Source organism: Terrapene carolina, unplaced genomic scaffold, assembly GCF_002925995.2.
Source record: "Terrapene carolina triunguis isolate 2854851 unplaced genomic scaffold, T_m_triunguis-2.0 Scaffold210, whole genome shotgun sequence".
NCBI classification, from domain to species: domain Eukaryota; kingdom Metazoa; phylum Chordata; order Testudines; family Emydidae; genus Terrapene; species Terrapene triunguis.
Window position 1 is genome coordinate 49,527,274 of NW_020664561.1, and position 21,959 is coordinate 49,549,232.

Genomic DNA, 21,959 nt, shown 5'->3' on the forward strand with positions numbered 1-21,959 from the left:
TCCCGCCACCCCCATTGGCCTGGGATGGCAAACCACGGCCAGTGGGAGTCGCGATCGGCCGAACCTGCCAATGCGGCAGGTAAACAAACTGTCCCGGCCAGCCAGGGTGCTTACCCTGGCGAGCAGAGCTTGCCGGCCCCTGGGTTAAATGTAGGTCCTGGCTAAGTGGCAGCTTAGGGGATGTGGAGTCATAACTATCTCCAAGTATTTGAAGGATGTCAATACCAAGGAGGGAAAAGAATTGTTTATTATCATTCAAGGGGCTATAATTAGGAGTAATTGGGTATCATTAGAAAGGGAAAATGCAGCCTGAATATCAGGTGGAATTTTATAACCATGAGACTTGTTGCTATGTAGAATAGTCATCCAGTGGGAGTGGTAGAAAGCCCGCTTTACAATTAAATTGAACAAAACCAGAAGAAAATGTATTGTGCAATGCATAAGTGTTTTTGTGGGGAAGTATAAAAGCTATATCATCTAGTCTTACTCAATGACTCTTTCTAATTTGATCCAGGTTGACATTCATCTTTGTGCTTTAATAAAATGGTGGGAGCTAATTGCTTATAAATGAACACTAGTCCACTTCCACCATCCCGCATCAATTACATATTCATCTGAGAAGCCAAAACTGCTTTTCTGGGAGGGTGTGTTATTTTATGAGTATTTTTTGTGTGTGGTTAAGGCACAGAACTGTGCACCTCTTTGCATCTCAGTTTCCTCTCCTGCAAATGAGACCTCCCTAACTCAAAGGAGTGTAGTGCGGCTTGGTTCACTGATATTCATAGTGCATTGAGGTTCCTGGGAGGATGTCTCTCTAAAAGTGTAAAGAGTATCCTCTCTATTTCTTCCGGGAGGTAACTTTTTTTCTTTTTTTAAAGGAACACTGTCAATATCTATAGACTTAAAGATATAGCAATTTAAAAACATTCACTCCCATCAGAACCTCCTGATGTCTTACATATAATCAGATTTCTTTTAAAAAGTATAAAAATTCTTTGGGTCCACAGCGGCCAAAACAGCCCCCATTTTTTGCTGTGCCCAGTGTTCCCTGCATGAAATAATATAAGACTTGTATGTTATCTTTCATCAAAAGATCTCAACGTGCACTAAGTTTGTGAGGTGTATAAGTTTTATTTTTGTCCGATTTAAAGGTGGAGAAGCTGAGAGATGGGGAAGTTTTGATTTGACCACAAGGTGACCCAGTGAGTTGCAGAGCTAAGGTTAGAATCCAAAATTACTCTGTTCTTTGCCAAAATAGGCGATGCTCCCTTCCTACACAGCACACCATTGCTGCATATTTATATTTAAAGTGTTGGATCATCTAAAAGTGTTGGTTGGCCTGCAACATCTAGATAAATAGTAGGTGGGAGGCGAGCAATGATGCAGGGATTGGTTTCCAAAGTACTGTGTACTGTAGCTAATAGCTGAGTCGGGGGGAGAAGGTGACTTGGTGGATAGTTTTGGTTTTTTTTCTGTTTAAATAGTTTCTTCTTTATTGTAGGATCTGGGGGTGGGTGGGTCACCCCTCCCCCCACCTCTGAGGGTGGGGGGCCCAGCAGCTCGGTCATGGGGTGCACGCCTGGAGTGTCGTCTGTCACCAGAAGAGGGGGAGCGGAAGCTGAGACACACACAGCCACGACAGCAGGGGAAGGGGGGCCCGGACTCCTGGGTTCTTCACGCCCCTTCAGAGGGAGCTCAGCTCTTCTGCAGGCCAGGAGCCTGTAGGCATTGGTGGGAGACAAAACATTGCAGGCCATATCCTGTGAACAAGTTAAATGGAGGCACTATTAGTTGGCAGGTAGTGTTTACAGGATCTTATCCTAATGTGGAACAAACTATCATTTATTTATTTCCCGTTCATGACATCTTGCCTTGCAATCCTAGGCAGGAGACCATCAATCGAATTAGATGTTAGAAATTTTCTTTTTTGCCAAATGCTTATTTGTTTTTAAATTGTTTGTACATAGCAGACAGGAATTCAGTCATTTAAATCAATTGTAAATTTTATATTTAAAAATTAAATGCACTGTAGGAAGTCTCCAGAAATGTTTTCCGTAAACTGCCTATCCCTAATAGGATATGTTTAGATTTCTGTTCTGTGTAGTTATGTTTTCATGCTTAAATTTTCTTAACAGTTGGTTGAATATACAGTTACATGCTATTTGAACTGTCTGTGTTTATGAATTTAAATCCTTAAAACTGGCTTGTTGCTTTAAGTCATTAATCATTTCAATAAGTAATGAAGCTTTTCAGGAAGAAAATTTCCATTCTGTATTATTTTTTAAGTCAAGTTTACATAAACAGGAATTCACAATTTATTAGAATTCAGTGTCTCAGTGGAATAAATTAAATTCTATTGCAGAGCAGTCCATATCAGTTTGAATTGAAAGAATAAGCATTTGTGGAAGATGATCTTTTGCAATGATACTGTGTATGTTTTTAGGATGTTTGCAAAGAAACTTTAGCTATAATAAGTGTGGCAGGTATTTTACTCTGATATATGCTATCGGTTTGTATGTCTCTTAACTTCTCAAACATAACTTTGAGGGAGCAGGAGTTTAGTTAGAGAATTTTGCGTTATGCAAAATGGAAGTATTACACTCGTCAAACATTTATTTGCTCTATTGTTTTCACATTTGATTAATATGAATCTATGTAAAAGTAGATGGAAATGTTGACCATATTATTTCATCCGGAATGTATCGTAAGTCTAGAAAAGATATGGCGATTCATCTGTGGCTGCCATAATTCATTTCTGCTTTGAGTTTATTAATACACAACAGAAATAATGGTGCAATCTTTACTCAAGTTAATAAGCCTTTCATGAGCAGTCCCGTTGGCCTCACTTGGCCTACTCTCTTATGTAAATGGTGCAGAAGAGTAAATATTTTGTGTTGCATTGCAGCTACTTTGTTTTCCTTTTTCTCTCAAGAAAAGGGAAGACTATAGAGGGATCTGCCCAAAGCGGCATATGCCGTGTTAATAGCATAAGCCTGCTGAGATGGATTTACCTAGTTAAAAGAAAAAAGATGATTAATAATGGACTATTGAGTTTACAGAGGCATAGTTAAAATAGACTAATGTGGCAGTAGTTTAGCATAACTTGAAAAACTCTGGATGCAGGGTTTTTAAAGAATCTTTGACTTGTCTTTCACAAAATAACTCTGCTTTCATATTTAAAGTATTGCACTTGTATAAACTAGCAAAAATAATTGAATGGGTTTTAGTAAGTATATAATTTTAAAACATAAATAATCACTGTCAAGTGATTAAAAAGATTAATCGTGATTAAGCGTGCGATGAAAAGATTAAGCGTGCAATGTTAAACAATAATAGAATGCCATTTATTTAAATATTTTGGGTGTTTTCTACATTTTCAAGTATATTGATTTCAATTACAACACTGAATACAAAGTGTATAATGCTAATTTTATATTTATTTTTGATTGCAAATATTTGCACTGTAAAAAAAGATAGTATTTTTCAATTCACCTCATATCTTTTGTTTATCATTTTTACAGTGCAAATATTTGTAATAAAAATAATATGACGTGAGCACTGCATACTTTGTAGTCTATTGTAATGGAAATCAGTATATTTGAAAATGTAGAAAAACATCCAAAAACATTCAATAAATTGGTATTCTATTGTTTAACAGTGTGATTAATCGTGGTAAATTTTTTAATCATGATTTTTTTTTGAGTTAATCACATGAGTTAACTGTGATTGACAGCCCTAATAAATATATAGACATGAATTCATATGCGTAAACTTACCTCGTATGTATGTATATGAATTCTTGTTATAAAATTTCCCACATACGACAGCAGTTCAATAATTTGCATTAATGATTGGGAAGACCATTGCAAATCCCTGAATTTTACGAATCAGGAAAGGAACAAATGATATAAAGGAAGGCTAATGCTAAAGACACAATGTGCTTTATTCATTTATTTTGACAATTATAGTTTAAGGTACATCTACACAGAAAAATAAATAAAACACTGCAGCAAGTCTCAGAGCCCTAGCATGAATATCTACACTGCTATTTTTAGCCCTGTGACCCTGAGTCAGTTGACTCGAACTCTGAGGGTAGTTCTGACTGCAGCTAGACACCTGCGGCTGGCCTGTGCCAGCTGGCTCGTACTCGTGAGGATCGGGCTCGGGCTGTTTAATTGTGATGTAGATGTTCAGGCTTGGGCTTCCAAGCTTTGCAAGGTCCTAGAGCCCAGCCTGAGCCAGAATGTCTACACCACAATTAAACAGCTTTTTAGCCTGAGCCCCATGCGCCTAAGTCAGCTGGCATGGGCCAGCTGCGGGTTTTTAATTGCAGTGTAGACATATCCTGAGACTTCGCACCACAAGTATTTTGCAGCATAGACATACCTCTAACGTACCATTTTAAAATGGTAGTGCAGTATAGTTCTTAAAGATGATGAAGATTTAGCAAAATAAGAATTCACTTAACCTCTTTATTATAGGGCTTGAAAATTTAACCTTTAAGCTAGGAGATATTAGGTAAGTCTAGCCAGGGTGAAAAATATGCTGCTAAACACCCTGCAACTAATATATCAGTCAACTCTCTATTTAAAACATTAAAAAAAAACCCGAAAAAAACCCCTTGCTCTGTCCCTCTTGCTTTTGTTATGCCTGCTTTCCTTTCCTGTCTTGATGGCACTTTTTCTTTCTTTAAGTTGGTCTCTTCCTTAAAACTGCCAACAAGATTGATACAAGCTTGTCTTCACTAGAATATTTGGTTGTACCAGGATACAACCTTGAGGAGCCTAGGCATGATTTTGCTGTCAGTGTAGATGAGGACAAGTAGTGTTTAACACTTGACTCACAATCAAGCGACAATTTTAAGCATTGTTTGCCCCCATTGTTAATGAATGCAAAGTCAAATTTACCATTGCAGTGTTGCCTGCTTATCTGAGTCTTGTGATATTTGGTGTTTTTCTTTAAGCTACAGCTGCTTCAATTAAAGGTATGTCTACTATGGCAGAGTTACATCACTGGCAGTTATAGCGCTGCTCAGAGAGCGCCGAAGAGAAACCGCTGTTGTGTGTTCACACTGTCAGCTGCCTGCGCAATAGCATGTTCACACTTGTGGCCCTTGCAGCGATATTCGGAGCAGTGCACTCCGGGCAGCTATCCCACAGAGCATCTCTTCCTCTTCTGCCGCTAAGAGTTGTGGGAAAGTGGAGGGAGTCGCGGGGCATCCTGGGTCCTGTCCCAGTACCCTGTGATCCATTGCTTCGCATCCCAGCAATCCCTGTGCTTGCGTCCGCATTTGGTGCCATCTTTCAATGGTTTGTGTACCGTGCGCTGTGCCTCTTTGGTCTGCAAGAATGGATCCCACACTGTTGACCAATATGCTGCTCGCTCTCACTAACATGTCATGAGTGGCAGTGGAATTATTCCTTAAACTACAAAGGCAAGAGGAGTTCGACATTGATCTCGCCACGCATAGTAGCTATGACACGAGATTGCTTGTGGCATTCACGGAGGAGCTGACCACAGTGGAACGCTGCTTTTGGGCTCAGGAAACAAGCACTGAGTGGTGGGATCACATTGTGATGCACTTCTGGGATGACAAGCAGTGGCTGCAGAACTTTCGGATGAGGAAAGCCACATTCATGGGACTGTGTGATGAGCTCGCTACAGCCTTGTGGCACAAGGACACGAGAATGAGAGCTGCCCTGCCATTGGAGAAGCATGTGACGATTGCACAGTAGAAGCTGACTACTCCAGACTGCTATCGATTGGTCGCTAACTAGTTCAGAGTGGGAAAGTCGACCGATGGACTCGTGTTGATAGAAGTGTGCAGGGCCATTAATTGCATCCTGCTCTGAAAGACCGTGACTCTGGGCAACATGTGTGACATTGTGCACAAATGGGCTTCCCTAACTGCAGAGGGGTGATAGATGGCACACATATTCCAATTCTGGCACCAGACCACCTAGCTACAGAGTACATTAATCGGAAGGGGTATTTCTCCATGGTTCTCCAGACACTTGTGGATCACTGTGGGAGTTTCACGGACATTAACGCAAGCTGGTCCGGAAAGGTGCATGATGCACGCGTCTTTTGGAACACTGGCCTGTTCAGGAAGCTTCAAGCAGGGACTTTCTTCCCGGACCCGAAGATCACCGTAGGGGAAGTCAAAATGCCCATTGTGATCCTGGGAGACCTCGCCTACCCCTTAATGCCATGGCTTATGAAGCCAGGCATGGGGAACCTTGACAGCAGCAAGGAGTGGTTCAACAACAGGCTGAGCAAGTGCAGAATGACTGAGTGTGCTTTTGGACATTTAAAGGCCCGCTGGCGCTGTCTATGACAATACTCCTATGCTTATAACCGTGTACTGTACGCTCCATAATATTTGTGAAGGGAAGGGTGAAAGCTTCACTCAGGGCTGGACCGCTGAGGCTCAGCATCTGGAGCCTGAATTTGAACAGCCAGAGACCAGGGCTACTAGAGGGATGCCTTGAGGCAGCAATTTTAAGCTGAAAGCCACTAATATTTGTTGCTGTGCTTGGGATGCTAGGAGGTGATTGTGATTGGTGCAGACAATGCACTGTGAAGGTTTAAGAAAATTGCCTGTTGCTTTGCAGGGCTCTTTTTGCTTTCAATTAAGGGAATAAAGATTGCTTTCAAACCAAAACAATTCTTTTATTTAAAAAACAACAACCAGAGGAGAGAGACAAACAAAGAAACACATCAGCACTGTGGATGATATGCGGGGGAGGGAGAGTCCCAGGAGGAGGTGAGGCCCTGGGACGGTTAAAGATTTGTGTATGTCCAGGAATCATATCCAACATTGTCCTTTGGAGTACAGTGCAGCGGGTACTGTACTTCAGCAGGGCCAAACTGCAGAGGGATGGGTGTTGAGTGCAGTGGATAGTGGGAGTCTGCAGGGCTGGACTGTGACGGGGCAGGAGTGGAATGCAGCGGGTACAGACTGGAGCCAGGAGGTTGATAAGAGTGTGTTGGCGGTGTCTGGGGGGTGCATGGGAAAGAATTGTGCGACAGTGGCTGCAGAGGAGGCCAGACACGAAGCTGCTCGGTTTGCAGTGCTAGTAGTGCTTGGAGCATGTCCGTTTGGCGCTCCATAATATTTAAGAACCGCTCCGTGGCTTCATTCTGGCGAGCTGCGTTCTCCTTTCGGTCCCCCTTCTTGCTGTCCTGCTACTCCTTCAATTCCTGTTTTTTGGCTGCGGCGTCATCATGACATCACACAGAAAGTCCTCTTTAGTTCTTCGTGTCCGCTTTATAATTCTGCGCAGCTGTTCAGCCAGCGATAAAGAGGGAGGCTGGGCTCCCAAGGTCATATTTGTGAAGCCAAAATGCAACATTTTACAGAAGCAGTATTGTTTGAATCAGTGGTCTGTGTGTTGCAGTGATTTAAAACACTGCCACTATTCACATACCTGTCACTAACTGGCTGATCCCAGGCAAGCACACATGAGCCACAAGACCCCCAAAATGGTGAGTAACCGCAGGGGAAATCAGTGTTCCAGGACCATATCTACACTGGGCATGTGGCTCTTGGGGAGAGCCAGCACTGTAGGGGAGGCCTTATAATCCTTACTGTCCCCACATTTTCCACAGGCTGTGTTCATTATGGAAGATATCTTGTTGCTGAGGGTGAGCAGGGAATCAAGGGAGGGTCTTCTCCAAGGCTGAGGCTTCCACCCTGGCCCTTTTTTTGCAGGTCGCCTATGTGCAGTGATGGCAGAGTGGCGCGGGAAAGTTACCCTTAATGGGGCAAGAAAAAAGCAGCTCTGCCAAAGAACCCGTAGCAGCAGATTGCCAAGTAGTTCCATGAGAGTTTCGTGCAGCTCTCTGAGGGAGAGTCCCATGAAGTGAGGGAGTCAATCAACACCCTGTTCTGCCGCTCAGACTAGGCGTGTGGTGGGACGCACATCATACAGACACAAGCCTGCTTTCTGCAACCCTCCTGCCCCCAACAACTTGCTTCAGCGATTCCCAAAATCAAATCCACTTACCAGGGGTCTTCTCTCCTGTTTGTGCTTCGCCAACATCCGACAGCTGTGACTGGCTAGCCTCCTCCAGGGTAGAGAAGAGCTCCTGGCTGCATGCATCTCTGACCTCCGAGTCGTCCTCTGCCTCTGGGTCCCCCTCCACATCCTCATCCAAGATTTCTTCCCCCTGGCTCTGTCCACTCTCAACTGGCACGCAAGCCACTGCAGTATCCACAGTGGCCTTCGCAGTGGAAGTGGGGTTGCCACTGAGTATTGCGTCCAGCTCTTTGTAGTACTGGCAGCCCGTGGGCGCAGCCCCAGAGTGGCGGTTTGCCTCCCACACCTTGTGGTAGTAGTTCCGCAGCTCCTTCACTTTGACCCTGGACTGCAGTGTGTCCTGGTCATGGCCCCTTTCTGTCATGCATCGTGAAATCTGTCCATAGGTGGTATAATTCCTACAGCTGGAGTGCAGCTGGGACTGGACAGCCTCCTCTCCCCAAATGCTGATGAGGTCCAGCAGCTCGGCATTGCTCCAAGTGGGAGATCGCCTGGTGCGTGGAGCAGGCATGGTCACCTGGAAAGATGTGCTGAGACCACTGCACGCGTCCCCGAACAAACAGGAAGGGGACTTTCAAAATTCCCAAGGAATTTAAAGGGTGGGGCTCTCAGTTGGTCACCTGAGGGCAGGGCAGTAGAGTTCAAACCGATACCAGAGAGGCGAGAACAGGCATTATGGGATACCTCCCGGAGGCCAATCGCAGCGCTGTAATTGACCAGTGTGTCTACACTGGCACTGCAGCCCCAGCGCAGGAAGCTGTACACCTCTCATGGTGTGTGTGTGGGGTTTTTTTTTTTTTTTTTTACTGTGCTGCAACTGCGCAGTTTCTGCGCACTAAGTGCCATGGCAGTGTGCACACCTCAGGAGTTGCACCGCAGAAAGCTGCTTTATGCACAGAAACTTGCCAGTGTAGACAAGGCCTAAGACATTGCAAGAGAATCTCACCTTTTATTTAAAAAAAAAGTTTCTAGCCCTCATGGTTATAGAAAACAAACTTGAAAATGTGAACCAGGTGTGGCCTAAACGGTCAAACTAGAGGGAAAATTAAAAATAAAAAAAGGGTTGAATTATTTTTGTCATAATTTTTAAGCCAATCTCATGGTCTTTTGATTCCTGACTTATGACTTTTTAATGCCTGGAGCAGTACTGAACATTGTGTTAGTTAATATGGTTCCCCAAGGTTGTATTCCACCATAACCTTATTTTCTAGTGAAGACAGGCTCTTATGCCAGTTGGTGAGATGGTTTTTGTCCATTGGAAATTCGGCTTTAACCATCAAATGCTTTTCATGTAAATCATGTGGTGGTTTTAAACAAGTAAACAAAACAAAAAAAACCTTTTAGTCACTAGAAACTTGGGCTGGTTTTGAACTGCTGACTTAAAGGCAAAAAGTTTTGTGCACCATTAATCAATTCCTCAGCCAATCCCTTTTAATTCATTTTAAGTTAAAATTTTCACCTGTGATGTGAAACATGACAGACATACTTTCCATTTAATTGTTCTCACTGTTTCTCTTTCCCATTTACTTTATATATTCCTTTCTTTCTTTTTCTGTTTGTGTTCTCTACCTCCTTCCCTATATTTTCTGTTCCACTCTTCCCCGTCTCCAAAATAATCTCTGTGCTCTACTTCTCTTTTCTTTCTTATCCCATTAATCTATACCATCTACAATCATCCCATGTACTCAATCATCAACCTCTTTTATGCAAAGGACTTTCAAAATTTAGCAGAACACCTAACAGCACAACAGCGCGAGGACTAAACTGAGGGGTGAGGGGCTATTATCCAGGGACAAAGCTCAGGTTAGAAGCCAAGGGTAGTTGGGATTCATACCAAGGTGCTCTCCCTGAGTCCTCTGAACAGAATCCTGTTTTGTAGCTTCTGACTAGCAAGTGTTGAATAAATAGATTCAAAACCCTTCCCCATGCACAAACCTGGCTGCTGAAAAAAGAGAAAATGCTTATATTCTTATTTTCCCCCCTTCCACTTACTCCAGAAGTTCCTGGGTACAACATAGGTGGAGGGAAATAAAGAGAAATCTCTTCTTCCACTCTGACTCCATTTTTAAGTCCTTCTTGCCAGTGAATAGATCCAGTGTCTGTCTCTGCTATTGCTCATAGTCTTCTTCAGCAGCAGCAGCATGAAATTCACTGCTCTGGGTAAAGGAGTCTTTTGTTCCCATTTTCCATTTTACTCCTGCTAAGTTTTTGTTTGTTTTTTGTTTTAAACCAGTTCCCCTTCCACTTATTTGCAATGAGATCCTCTCTCGTTATGGGAAGGTGGTTTCTGCCATTAGGATGATCCAGTTGGCTGTCAGTCTGGGCATGAGGCATGTCATGTCATTCTGATGCCAGGCTAATGTGGTTTAAAATAACCCTGACCAGCCCTTTAAACCTGGTTCTGAAGTACCATATTGATGGGATGTGTGGCAGCAATTTGGCTAATACAGACATGCAAGTAACAGAACAAGATAAATATTGGATTATATGATGTTTGCCACCACTTACAGTATTTAATGTTTGTGTGATGAGCCAGGTCATTTGAGGGCATCTCGCCCATGTACCATGAAATCTGGGGACACGGTAAGAATATGGGGCCCAAAAATAGAAGGGAGGAGGCTGGGGCATTACAGGGCCAACAGAAGTCCATGCCTGCACCTCTGGGATCCGCATTGCCTCATTGCCCTAGATGTGCTGTTCAGGGGTCAGCCCCCTGTTGTGACCTGATAGTTTTTGCTTGATAGGAAACAAGTCCCAGACACTGAGGAGTGCCTCTTTGTGAAACAAACAGCTACAAATCCTGATCCGCCTGGGACAGTTTTTAAAATGGCTAAGCTTTTGGGAGGCCCCTGAGTTGCTGGATGTGGCGGCTGATGGAGCCGTGCAGGCTCCTGGGGAACAGGTTTGTGCAGTGCTAGGTAGCAGCTCCATACCTGGGGTTCCCAGTGGTGCCCTGCTTCCCCCAAGTGAGGTGAGTCCACTGGCTTCAGATCCCACATTCCGTGGTGGTGACACTGAGTCTCAGCCTCAGGCTGCTCCACCGCCTACTCCTCTGAGGATGGATCTGATTGATGTGCCCGCTACTTCTCCTATGCCTGGCCCCTTTTTGAATGGGTATGCTGCAGCAGGAGCCCGATATTCTTCTGTGTTAGTGGAGTCCAAGGGAGATGAAGAAGATGATGATGTCTCTGACTTCTTGCTGGTCCCTGATGTTCTCACCAGTCAGCTGGACAGGAAGGGTGGTACAGCATGCAGGAGATGAGTGACTTTTGAGATGACACTAAAGGGAAATGGGGAATTGAGGTTGAGGCCTGTTTCCTTGATCTGCAGTGCTTTGTTCATTTGGCTGCTCTTGTTTTGAGCGATACCTCATTTGATAGCAGGAAATGTTTCCATCTCAAGAAGTAGGTAGGCAAGGTCAGAAAGCATGCCGGGACTGTTCAGGGCGATAAAACTCCCCTGTGGCTCATGTATCTCTGGGTCCTCCCACTCTGCATTGTTTCCCTCTGCTCTCTATCTTTATCCTTCTAACTTCTATGGTGCTGCTCAACCCCAGCTCTCTGAATATTAATGGGTACCAGGGTGGTTGTTGAAGGGCACAAGTTCTTGAGCTTCTCTGATAAAACCTGGCCAGTCTTTTTTGCAAGAGATTTGTTTGGATCCTGATGACCAGGAAGCTATCTGAATGAAGAGGAAGGGGAAGGTTGTTTGAGCCATGGCTCTGATGTCAGTGCTAGGGTGTCTGTACTCTTCTCCCAGAGTGCAGCTTTCCTTTGTGAAGGAGATTGTGCAAGGTCAGATCCTCCAGATGGAGGTGTGCATTGGTGCTGTGGTGGTTAGTTTTTTTTACTGTCTGTGCCCGTACTATGGGGCAGGCCCATGTTTCCTTTTTGCAGATACCCAGTTCCTACTTGGCTGTGGTCCTCAATGCTACTATTGTCTGCAGGGGCGGGGATGATGACTTCATCTGTATTATATATTGTTTTAGACAGGAGCCCTCCGGAGCCACACCCTCAGCTGGCCAAGGAGCTGTATTGTCTCGTGTAGAATTTTGGGTTATTGGATGACTGGAGGTTCTCTCACACCACTGTTAGGCAATACTTTGGCTCAAAGGCCACCCCAACCACATCTCTGGGGCTAGACTGGATTGCTTTTATGCTGTAAAGTCCAGCATGATTGTTCGTTCAGTTCTGCTTGTCTCCCACTCGCTTGGCTGACCATCACTATGTCTCTGTCAGTGTTTCTCTCCCCTATCCTGCCTGTGCTTCCCGCTGGTGTTTTTATCACCAAATTGTTTCAGGACCTGAATTTCACCCAGGCATTAGCTGTGTTTTGGGAGCATTGGCGGCAGCAGCAGAAGTCCTTCTAGGAGTCCTTGAGACAGCGGCAGAACATGAGAGGTCCAAATCCAATTGTTTTGCCAATGTTACACCTAGGCTGCTGTAAGGGCCTTGTGTCATGCTGAGTACCCTGGAATGGGACATTGTGGATCTTCATGGCAGCCTTGATGTTGGGAACCTGATATCAAAATATGAGCCTCCAGAGCGCTTTCTGGAGGAGAACATTGCAGGGAGCTCTGGTTTGGGCCCATTTCCCTCAGCTGCATGACATGAGAAATGTCTTTGGTTTGGAGAGGAACACTGTGGACTGTCAGCAGATTCACTGTCTCCAGCTGCCCAGGGCATGTCTGACATCTGATTCTGTGGAAATCCAGAAAGCATCTGTATCCTTCTGTAGTGCTTTGTACTCACTTGAGTCCTGTGACATGCTGGCAATGGTGGAGCTGCACCACGGGTTGCCCTGTCTCGCTAGTGAGGAACAACAATGTCTGGAGCCCTTCTGTCCTTGCAGGAGCTCTATTGTGGTCCAGCAGCTCTCTACAGGCAAAGCCTCAGGGATAGGTGGGCTGTTGTCTACATTTTAGGATCTTATTGGTCCTGATATTTTCCTGAGTGGTTTCTGGAGTGCTTCTAGAGGAAGGAGCTGTCCCTCAGTTGTCACGGGGCAGTAATTACCCTGCTGCCCAAGAAATGGGACCTCTATGATGTGCGGAACTGGAGACCTATTTCCCTTCTCTGTCCCAATTACAAGATCCTATTCTATCCTATTTGGATGCAGTGTTTCATTTTTTCCTCAATTGTTCCCATTTGATTAATCTTTTTGGGTTTTTGCGGTAGCTTTTCAGTTGCTGGGAACTGTTTTCCTCCAAACTTGAGTTTATTCTGGGAGTGCAATACACAGAGTGTGTGTGTGTATGTGTGTGTGTGTGTGTGTGCTGGTGTTACTGTATCAGGCCAAACTGGTCATTCTGAACTTTCCCAAGGACAAAGTGACAGGGGTAAAGGGGTGTGATGTGCTGGAGTTGTTCTGCATGCTGATCGTTGCCTGGCTGTGGGTTTGCTACCTTTTATAAGCTCACTTTGAAGTCTGGATATGTTTTGATTCACCTGATGTATTAATAATGTCTTGAGCAAACTTGATTCTGGTGACGCCATAGTGATCCATGTGTAATGTTTGTTTGGGGTGGGTTTATTGCTATTTATTCCTTTCTTTATGTATATTTAACGTATTTAATGACATTTTGAATATATTTAAATGTGATTTTTTTTTTTTTTTTACAGTGAATAAAGGTGTTATTCACATCTCTCCTCCCCCTCTCCCCTACCCTTCCCGTGCCCCAGACCTAAAGACCTTCCTGAATCCTGACAAACATTTCTTGGAAACTGATTTATGGAGATTAAACTGATACATCTGCACAAAACATTCTGGTTTCAATGAAAACCTATTTTGCTGAAATGACAGTTCTGACTGGCTCTAAGTTCTGAATAGGCACAGAACCTGCCCAGAGGTCTTTCTTACTGGTGCAGTTTATGTGCAGATTTGGCAAAAAAAGCACTGCATTGGTTCACACTCACTTCACATTTGGAAGGTTTTGTTCTTTGCCATAAGTGCTAGAAACTTAATTAAAAAACAATATAAGCTTTCGTTTTTTATGAATTGACACTAGCAGTTCATGGGAGAGGTCCTAAACAAGCCATTGTTTCTCTTGGAAGTACAGCAAGACTTCTTGGCAGAGTGAAAAGGACCAGTTGTCAACTACATAACTGAGTGGCACAGGGCACATTTTCTTCCTTTTCTTTTAACTATTTCTGAAAACATATTAAAGACGACTGGGGGAAACCTCTAACCAATCAAAAGGACATAAATGTAGTGGTCGGAATGTGTCCTTCAACCCATGTAAATTTGTTGTATCAACTATCCGATGCCACATCACAGTGAGAACTAGGGTGGCTGCATGAGCTAGAAACGCAGAGCATCGCTTAACATCGTTTCGCCTAAAGTCGCATTTTTCAGGAACATAACTACAGTGTTAAGCGAGGAGTTACTGTATAGATGTCTGGACTTGGGCTGGAGCTTGAGTTCTGGGACCCTCCCCCCCTCACAGGGTCCCACTACCCAGGCTTGGCTGGAGCCCAGACATCTACACTGCAGTTCTATAGCCCCTCAGCCCCGTGAGCTTGCTGATACGGGCCAGCTGCAGGTGTTTTATTGCAGCATAGACATACCCTAAGGCTTTGTCTACAGTCCAACATTTCTCAAATATGGCTGCATGTGGCCACCAGGGGCTTTTTGTGTGGCCAAAGATTCCTAGGCAATGATGGGGAGGGAGGCAAAGCAATGTTAACAAACATACAGATATCATTTTTCACAGAAACAGACTTGCTAGCTAGCAAGTTTAAAAAAAAAGCATAAGAAGCAACAACAACAAAACAAGAACGTGCAAATCACATTTGTTTCTATTCTGTTTAGGTCCAGTAAAGAATAGAGACAACTGTACATTATTTTTATTATTGAGTCTGCAATAAAAACCTACTTAAATAAATTATGATTTGGACGTGTATATGTGCATATTTATTTGTTTTTTTTTTTTTAAAGTTAATTAAGTATTTTAAGAAAAATTGTCAGAATGGCCACCAGCAAGAGTTGGTGGCTGCACTCTGAGGCCACCAAAAAATTTCTTGTGAGACCACCTGGTCTAGATGAGGATTTAAGGGAACATTGGTAGAAGGTGTTAGCCAGCACCTTTTAATGAATATATTTGAAAGTCTCTAGCATAGACAAAGCATTGCATACTCCTAATATGGGTTAAAATGGCATTAAAACTTAGGTTCCCCACTTCAACCTGACCGGTTTAGCATGTGTTACAGGCAGTGTGCCTTGTTTACACTAGGCAGCTAGAATGTGATAGCTAACACCGTCTAACAATGTACTTTTAAATCCTAGGCTAGACAAAGCCAGTAAACCTTCCACCTTCACTAGGAACTCAGCTTTGGGAGCAGTGAGCTTCAGAAAGGGCAAATTTTTATGCATCTAAAAATTATGATTTCCTTAAAACGTTGATAGAGGGTTACTACAACTACTACTACTCCTTTAAAAAAATAAAAATAAAAAGTGATAGTGAGTGCAGCAACTTGCCAAAAACATTACACCAAAAGCAAAGGGGGAAGAATTTATACCCATGATCCTTAGTTATGGTGTGAGAAAACAAAAAATATGTAAAACACTCTAAAAAGGTTTCTCTCCCAATTATTTAAATCATGGTTTTCTCACTGATGATGCCTGAAACCAACCTTTCCCTCTTCCCTGGGATGCCTGAAACTGACCTTTCCCTCTTCCATTGCTTGTGCACTGAGGTTTATTGGCTTCTAGCTAGAAGTGTTTCTACTCTGTTCTAGCATACACCTTTATTGTGCACTTATGCATTTTTCTTTGCTTTAAAAATAATCTCTCCCAAAATGAAAAATTAATATAATTTTTTTGTTCTACACATTAAACCATATCAAAATCTTTTAGCTAAAAGCTTCAATTTTTTGCTCATTTTTATCATAATATTTAAAGTGAGACAGAATATGTAAAATGTCAATAATTGTGGTAGGGGAGTGAGTAGCTTGTTTGTTGCTAAAGGCCTGATGCTGGGAGGGGCTGAGACTCTCTTTACAATCAGGTTCAATAGTCAATAAATAGGAGCAGGAACAGGGATGAAATCCTGACCCTAGTGTAGTGAATGGGAGTTCGGCTATTGACTTCAATGGGGACCAGGGTTTCAGACACTGAGGCTACGTGTACAACACAGAGCCTATGCTTGCATAGCTGTGTTGGTTAATCCCCTAATATAGATTCAGTGTACACTCAAAGAAGGACTATTTCTACTAGTGCAGGAACACCACTGCCTCAAATGATGTTAGCTACCTTGACAGAAGCAGGGGTGGCTCTATGTATTTTGCCGCCCCAAGCATGACAGCGGGACCGGCGGACCTCCCGCAGGCATGCCGCCGAAGGCAGCCTGACTGCTGCCCTCACGGCAACCGGCACGCCGCCCCCCGCGGCTTGCCGCCCCAGGCACGCACTTGCTGTGCTGGTGCCTGGAGCCGCTCCTGGACAGAAGCACTCTTCTGTCAACAGAGCTGTGTCTACACTGGGTGTTTTGTGAGCATAGCTGTCAGACTGGGGTGTGACTTTTTTCACAGCCCTGACTGATGTAGCTATGCCGATATAAATTTTAAAAGTAGACCAAGCTCCAGTTGACTTTTCAAAGAGGCCTGGGTTCAGATCATTTTTCAGAATGATAGAAGAAGTATTATTTTTTATGATTGCTTTAGTGTCTCCTATATGCTAGGCACTTCCCAAACACAAGATGCCGTTCCTGCCCCAGAGGGCTCTCAGTTGGAAAAGACAAGGAAAGTATGAAGAGTTGGGAGAAAGATAAAACATACGAAGGATTATTTGTTAAGTAGATACCATGTATGCTCACTGGCCCTCTATTTAGCCATTATCTGTTGGCTAGATAAATCTGTTCTGGTTTCTTGTAGACATAACAGTAGAAGTTGGACTGAAGGAGAGATGTAAAACTGTTCCTCTTGGTGGCTTCTTTGGGAACTTCCTGATTTTTTTCACTCATCTTTGGGAAAACTTCCTGTGCTGTGGCCATGCTGCTGGGTTTATGCTTTGGGAGGTGAATACAGCGTGTGGTTGTTTGTTTGTTTTTTATTTTGCATGTATATAAGGAAACTTTCAAAATATTGTAGTCTTTGTAATAAGAAATGTCAGTGTTCGTTTCTAATCTTTGGCTTTCTTATACTATGGGTATATCTATATTTTAATTTTACTGTGTTACAGATTTACTACGCTGATTAAACCTGAACGAGCTGGGACAAGTGGAAAGACTGCTTGTCTAGGTAAGTTTTCAGCACACACCCTTTTCTGTCTTTGATTGCAAAATATAAAAAGGCATGATATTCAATTTCTCAAACCAAGTTGCCTTAATTTTACTCTGGAGTAAAATAAATAAAATCAGCATTTATATTTGGCTCTGAATTTGAACATTCTTGTTGCTCTGGAATAGTTTGCGTATCCTACTTGGTTGGGAGGCAATAGTAGCGACTGAATCTCTTTTTATTATGAAGAACCTACTAAACAAATTAAATGTATTGGATGTTCATTCTTTCCTCATATTTTCCATGCTTTTATCTTCTCTAATTTTTCCATTTTCTTCTGTTCCTTTCTCATCTGTCTTTTCCCTTGCTTCAGCCTTTTTCATTTTCCTTCTTTAGTTATTCCCTCATGTCTTCCCCCTGCAAAATATCCTGTCACACATCCACTCTCAATCCTTTTTCTCCCTTTTGCTCTGCCACAATCATCCCTAATGCCCAGCAACAGTCCAGTGCTTACAAGGTGCAGGAGAGGTGGTGCAGGGGAGGTGAACAGAATTATGGATGGCACTTCCAAGTCTAGGTCAGTAACTGCCTGCATATGGTAGCATGACAGCCAACCTTCCTGTAGACTTGCCACTTGCAGCAGCGCTCAGAGTCTCAGACTCTGCTCACATCTGATTGTACAGCCTTGTCTGTGCTATGCAAACTTTCTAAAAACTTTCCACGATAATTAACACTTGTTTAGCTTCACTGGTGTTAGCATATTAGGAGACTTGGTATAGGTGGGCTGCTGGCATCTTTAACATCGTGTCATAACTCTTCTCAGAGCAGCTCTAATCAACACTTGTTTGTTAATAATAATTAATAATAAAAGAATCAGCAGCAGCTGGTATCCTATCATACTAAGACTTCCTGTGATGCTAACACTAGCGGAGCTGAACAGATGTCAGCAACGATGGGAAACTTTAAGAAGATTTTCATAGAATAGCAAGGGCCTATGTCTGAGGAAGAGCTGGCTCATAGGGTTGCTGATTGTGAGATTTAATTGAGTGGGGATATGATCACTCGGTAAATCTGTGGCTGGTCTCTGCGGTGCGCACATGCTTCCCAGCTCACTGTCAGTTCCAAAAATTCAGTTATTTATCCAGTCTACTGGGGTTTACAAAAATCAAGACTAAACAATGTCTTCTGTAAAACCGACAGGGACTTTGTCAGTTTTCAGGGATACTTGGTTGCCCATTTATTTATAAAACCCTGAAACTGTGTGTTGTTAATTCAAATAAGTACAGGGTGGGTGTGATCATGGTGGACATGGTGGGGAAGTGGGTAGGCAGAAGTTGGCAAATGGTTTTTATGGGTACTATTTTTATTAGGGTACTATCTTGTGTGAAATCAAGCACTCAAATAATACAGTGATGGAGGCCATATAAAAACCTAGATACATTACGCATTATGGACCATACCTCCAAAACCAGCAGTGATGGCTGTTCTGGGGAGGCGGATGACAGAGAGTAAGAGAGCATGCGCAGAAGCAGGCATGTCAGACATCTGATCAATACCAGTTCAGCTTGAATAAAAATGTAGTGACCTGGACCATACTTCATTTTTCTGTGTGCTGCTCTGATGCGTGAATTTCAGGAAACAACGTCCCTGTTTCAGTGTTTTTAATGGTAATTTCTGAGCGTCATCTGCTACTTTGGATAGAGTTCTTCTCCCAATCCGACAAATGATGCTCCTTCTGGTCATAGGCGCCACTTCTCCTGGCGCTGGTGGGTGCTCGCGCCCTGACTCCACACCTGCCCTGCCCCCTTCTGCCCCTGCCCCGCCCCTATTCCAACCCCTTCCCCAAAGTCCCCACCCCAACTCTGCCCCTTCCCTGCCCCTATTGGACCCCTTCCCCAAATCCCTGCCTCCTCCCCTGAGCGCGCCACGTTCCCCCTCCTCCCCCCTCCCTCCCACAGCTTGTTACACCGCAAAACAGCTGTTTCGCGGTGGCAAGCCTGGGAGGAGAAGCAGGGACGTGGCGCGCTCAGGGGAGGAGGCGGAGGTGAGCTGGGGAGGGGGGGAAGGGCGGGGAGCTTGGCTGCTGGTCCACCAATTTTTCCCCGTGGGTGCTCCAGCCATGGAGCACCCACGGAGTCGGTGCCTATGCTTCTGGTTTGCTCATTCAGTTTACTGGCAGTCAGTCAGTTGCAGATGACTTCCTGATTTGTCTGCTAAAATAAATTTATTTTGTTTGACAGTCTTGAAATACAACACTTCTTTCTGTATGGGTTTCTCTTCCTTGTCACAGAACCAATAAAATGGTCAAAAATAAAAGCTTTGATAAATTCATAAAACCTGGACTTTGCATTTATGTAGTGCCTTCCAAACAAGGACCTTGAATACTCGACAAATAGCTTCCCGTCAACCCTTTCAAGTGGATGTTATCCCTGTTTTACAGGTTAAAGAATTTGCCCAAGGTAACACACCCACTGTGTGGCGGAGCTGGAAACCGAACACAGATCTCCTGACTCCTATTCTGGTGTTTTGACCACAGGACCATCTCTGCCCTACATGTTGTAAGGTAAGCTATTTTTGACAGAGAGAAAGACTTCTTTATAAATTAAAGTTGTTTATACGTACTTTTAGATGATCGGAAAACTTTCCAATTGTAGATTAGGCTGACAGCACCATCTGGAGGGTAATTGGTATGTTCCTTAGAGAAAGATTTAGAGAAATCTCACTACAATTTGAGGAGTACGAATTGTTCTTATAAATGACATTTTGTTGATATTACCTGAATGAGATAATTTACAGTGGTTTCAAAGTAACTAGGTCTAGGGGTCAACTTTCACTTTGATACTTTTATTTACTGTAATGGTCTGAGTTTTCGGAATGTGATCAGTAAAAATGGAGGGGGAAAAAGACCTAATTTTCTCCACTATTTGCACCTCCACCAAACAGTTGTGCTTGACAGAATTGCACATGCCATTCATCCCCCAGACATGCTAAAGGACAGCTTGACCTTAAAAAGCCTAAATCACAGAAGTAGCTCCATTAGTCAGTGGGACTACTTGCATCAGAGCTACTCTTGGGAGTAAGGCTTTGAAGAATCCAGTCCTTAACTGAGTATCCAGTATGCTGAATCCTGTTGAGAAAATTGGAAGTAAATGCCTTATGCTTTCCTTCACTTCCTTACACCTGAGTAGGGTTTTTTATGCTATTCAGGAATACCGCCAAACTAAAAGACAGGTAAAAATGATGCTTAATTTTTTTAAATGTACTCACTCTGAATAATCTCTTGAAAGCAAGAATCTGAAATCTGTTTCCTTATAAAAAGGGATCTCTCTCACTGTGCACATGCACTGAACTGATTGACTTTGGAAAAGTTACTGCACCTCTGTGTGCCTCAGATTTTTCAATCTATAACATGGGGAACATGATACTTTTCCTTCATAAGTGTTTTGAGATCCACAAATGAAAAATGCAATACAAGAGTTAAGTGTTGTTGTACTATTTATTATGGAAGTGGTTGTGAAATGTATTAATATACATCAGAATCTAAGCAAGACGTAAACAGGGGTATTCCAGTCCCATGCTTAAACCACTGACTTCAACTCTCTTTTGTATAAAACCATATCTCAGTGCATTTATTTCCGTTTCACATTGCATACTGAAATTTACAGTCTTTTATACTGTACAGTACATATTATATTAGACTCGAAATCCTTTTGGGACAATCATAGGACATATGAAAAATAATTTGTGCATGTAAAATTTTTCTATGAAACAGAAAATGGAAAATCTTTAAAAGGTGCAAAACAGCAGGGATTTTCTAGAGCTTTTTTTATTTGACTATAAAAGCTTTACGTTGAAAAGCGTGCATTCAAAAAAATCGGTCTACTCAATCCCCACTAGTAAACCATTGGCATTATTGTTAATAATCCATTGCATTGGTGTAGCACCAAGAGTCTGGGAGGAGGGGTGAGGTCAGCCCTGCTCTCACCCTGTTATATGGGGTAAAACAGCTGGAGTGACATGAAGGGGCTGTAGAAGTCCTGGCACAGGCAATGCAGAAGACAGCCAGAAGGCTACCTTCTGAAGACTCCACTGCAAACCCTGTGTTAGGGTGGGATCACAGCATGCAGCGTAGTAGATTCTAGGCAGCACTGTGGCCCTTAAGACAACTAGGGAGGCTTCTGAAACTTAGGCCCCAAGGGCTGTCTTAAATTACTCTCTAGGACCTGTTTCAGAGTAGCAGCCATGTTAGTCTGTATCCGCAAAAAGAACAGGAGTACTTGTGACACCTTAGAGAATTTGTTAGTCTCTAGGGTGCCACAAGTACTCCTGTTCTTTTTTCTCTAGGACCTCTGTCCCCCAAAACGATGCAGGATCAGGAGGGCAGAAAGGTGGCTCAAGGCCACCTTAACTATTCCCTTCCCCAGGGCTGCGTGTTCTGGCACAGCACAGAATCTCACCCTTAAGCTCCATTGTGCTAGGAGCTGTACATTCATATAACAGACAATCCCCTCTCAAATAGCTCATAATCCAAGTGATTGTAAGGCATCTTCTTTTTTAATCCATGTTTTGTTTTAGCATCATGTCCTGTATTTCTCGATGAGGACAAAACTTTACGGTTTCTTCTCAACACACAGTTTTTCTATTACACTAATCTCTTTAATGTAACTCAAAATAAAAATATAAAATAATAGGGTTACCATAT

At 43.2% G+C, this 21,959-nt stretch overlaps 1 protein-coding gene across 6 annotated transcripts in view; it reads left to right on the forward strand.

Annotated features, from left to right (window-relative positions):
* The window catches only part of LOC112115947 (guanine nucleotide-binding protein G(I)/G(S)/G(O) subunit gamma-12), a 70,424-nt gene that overhangs the window by 7,675 nt on the left and 40,790 nt on the right, over window positions 1–21,959 (forward strand). For 2 of the 6 annotated variants that reach the window (XM_024213185.2, XM_026655507.1), the window contains exons 2-3: window positions 17,220–17,278; window positions 19,698–19,820. The gene's annotated coding sequence lies outside the window, so the exon portion shown is untranslated. Of the gene's footprint in view, window positions 1–1,150; window positions 1,221–1,779; window positions 1,799–16,982; window positions 17,056–17,219; window positions 17,279–19,697; window positions 19,821–21,959 lie in introns of those variants that run through there. The other 4 variants (XM_026655502.1, XM_026655505.2, XM_026655503.2 and 1 more) reach the window with 4 other exon arrangements.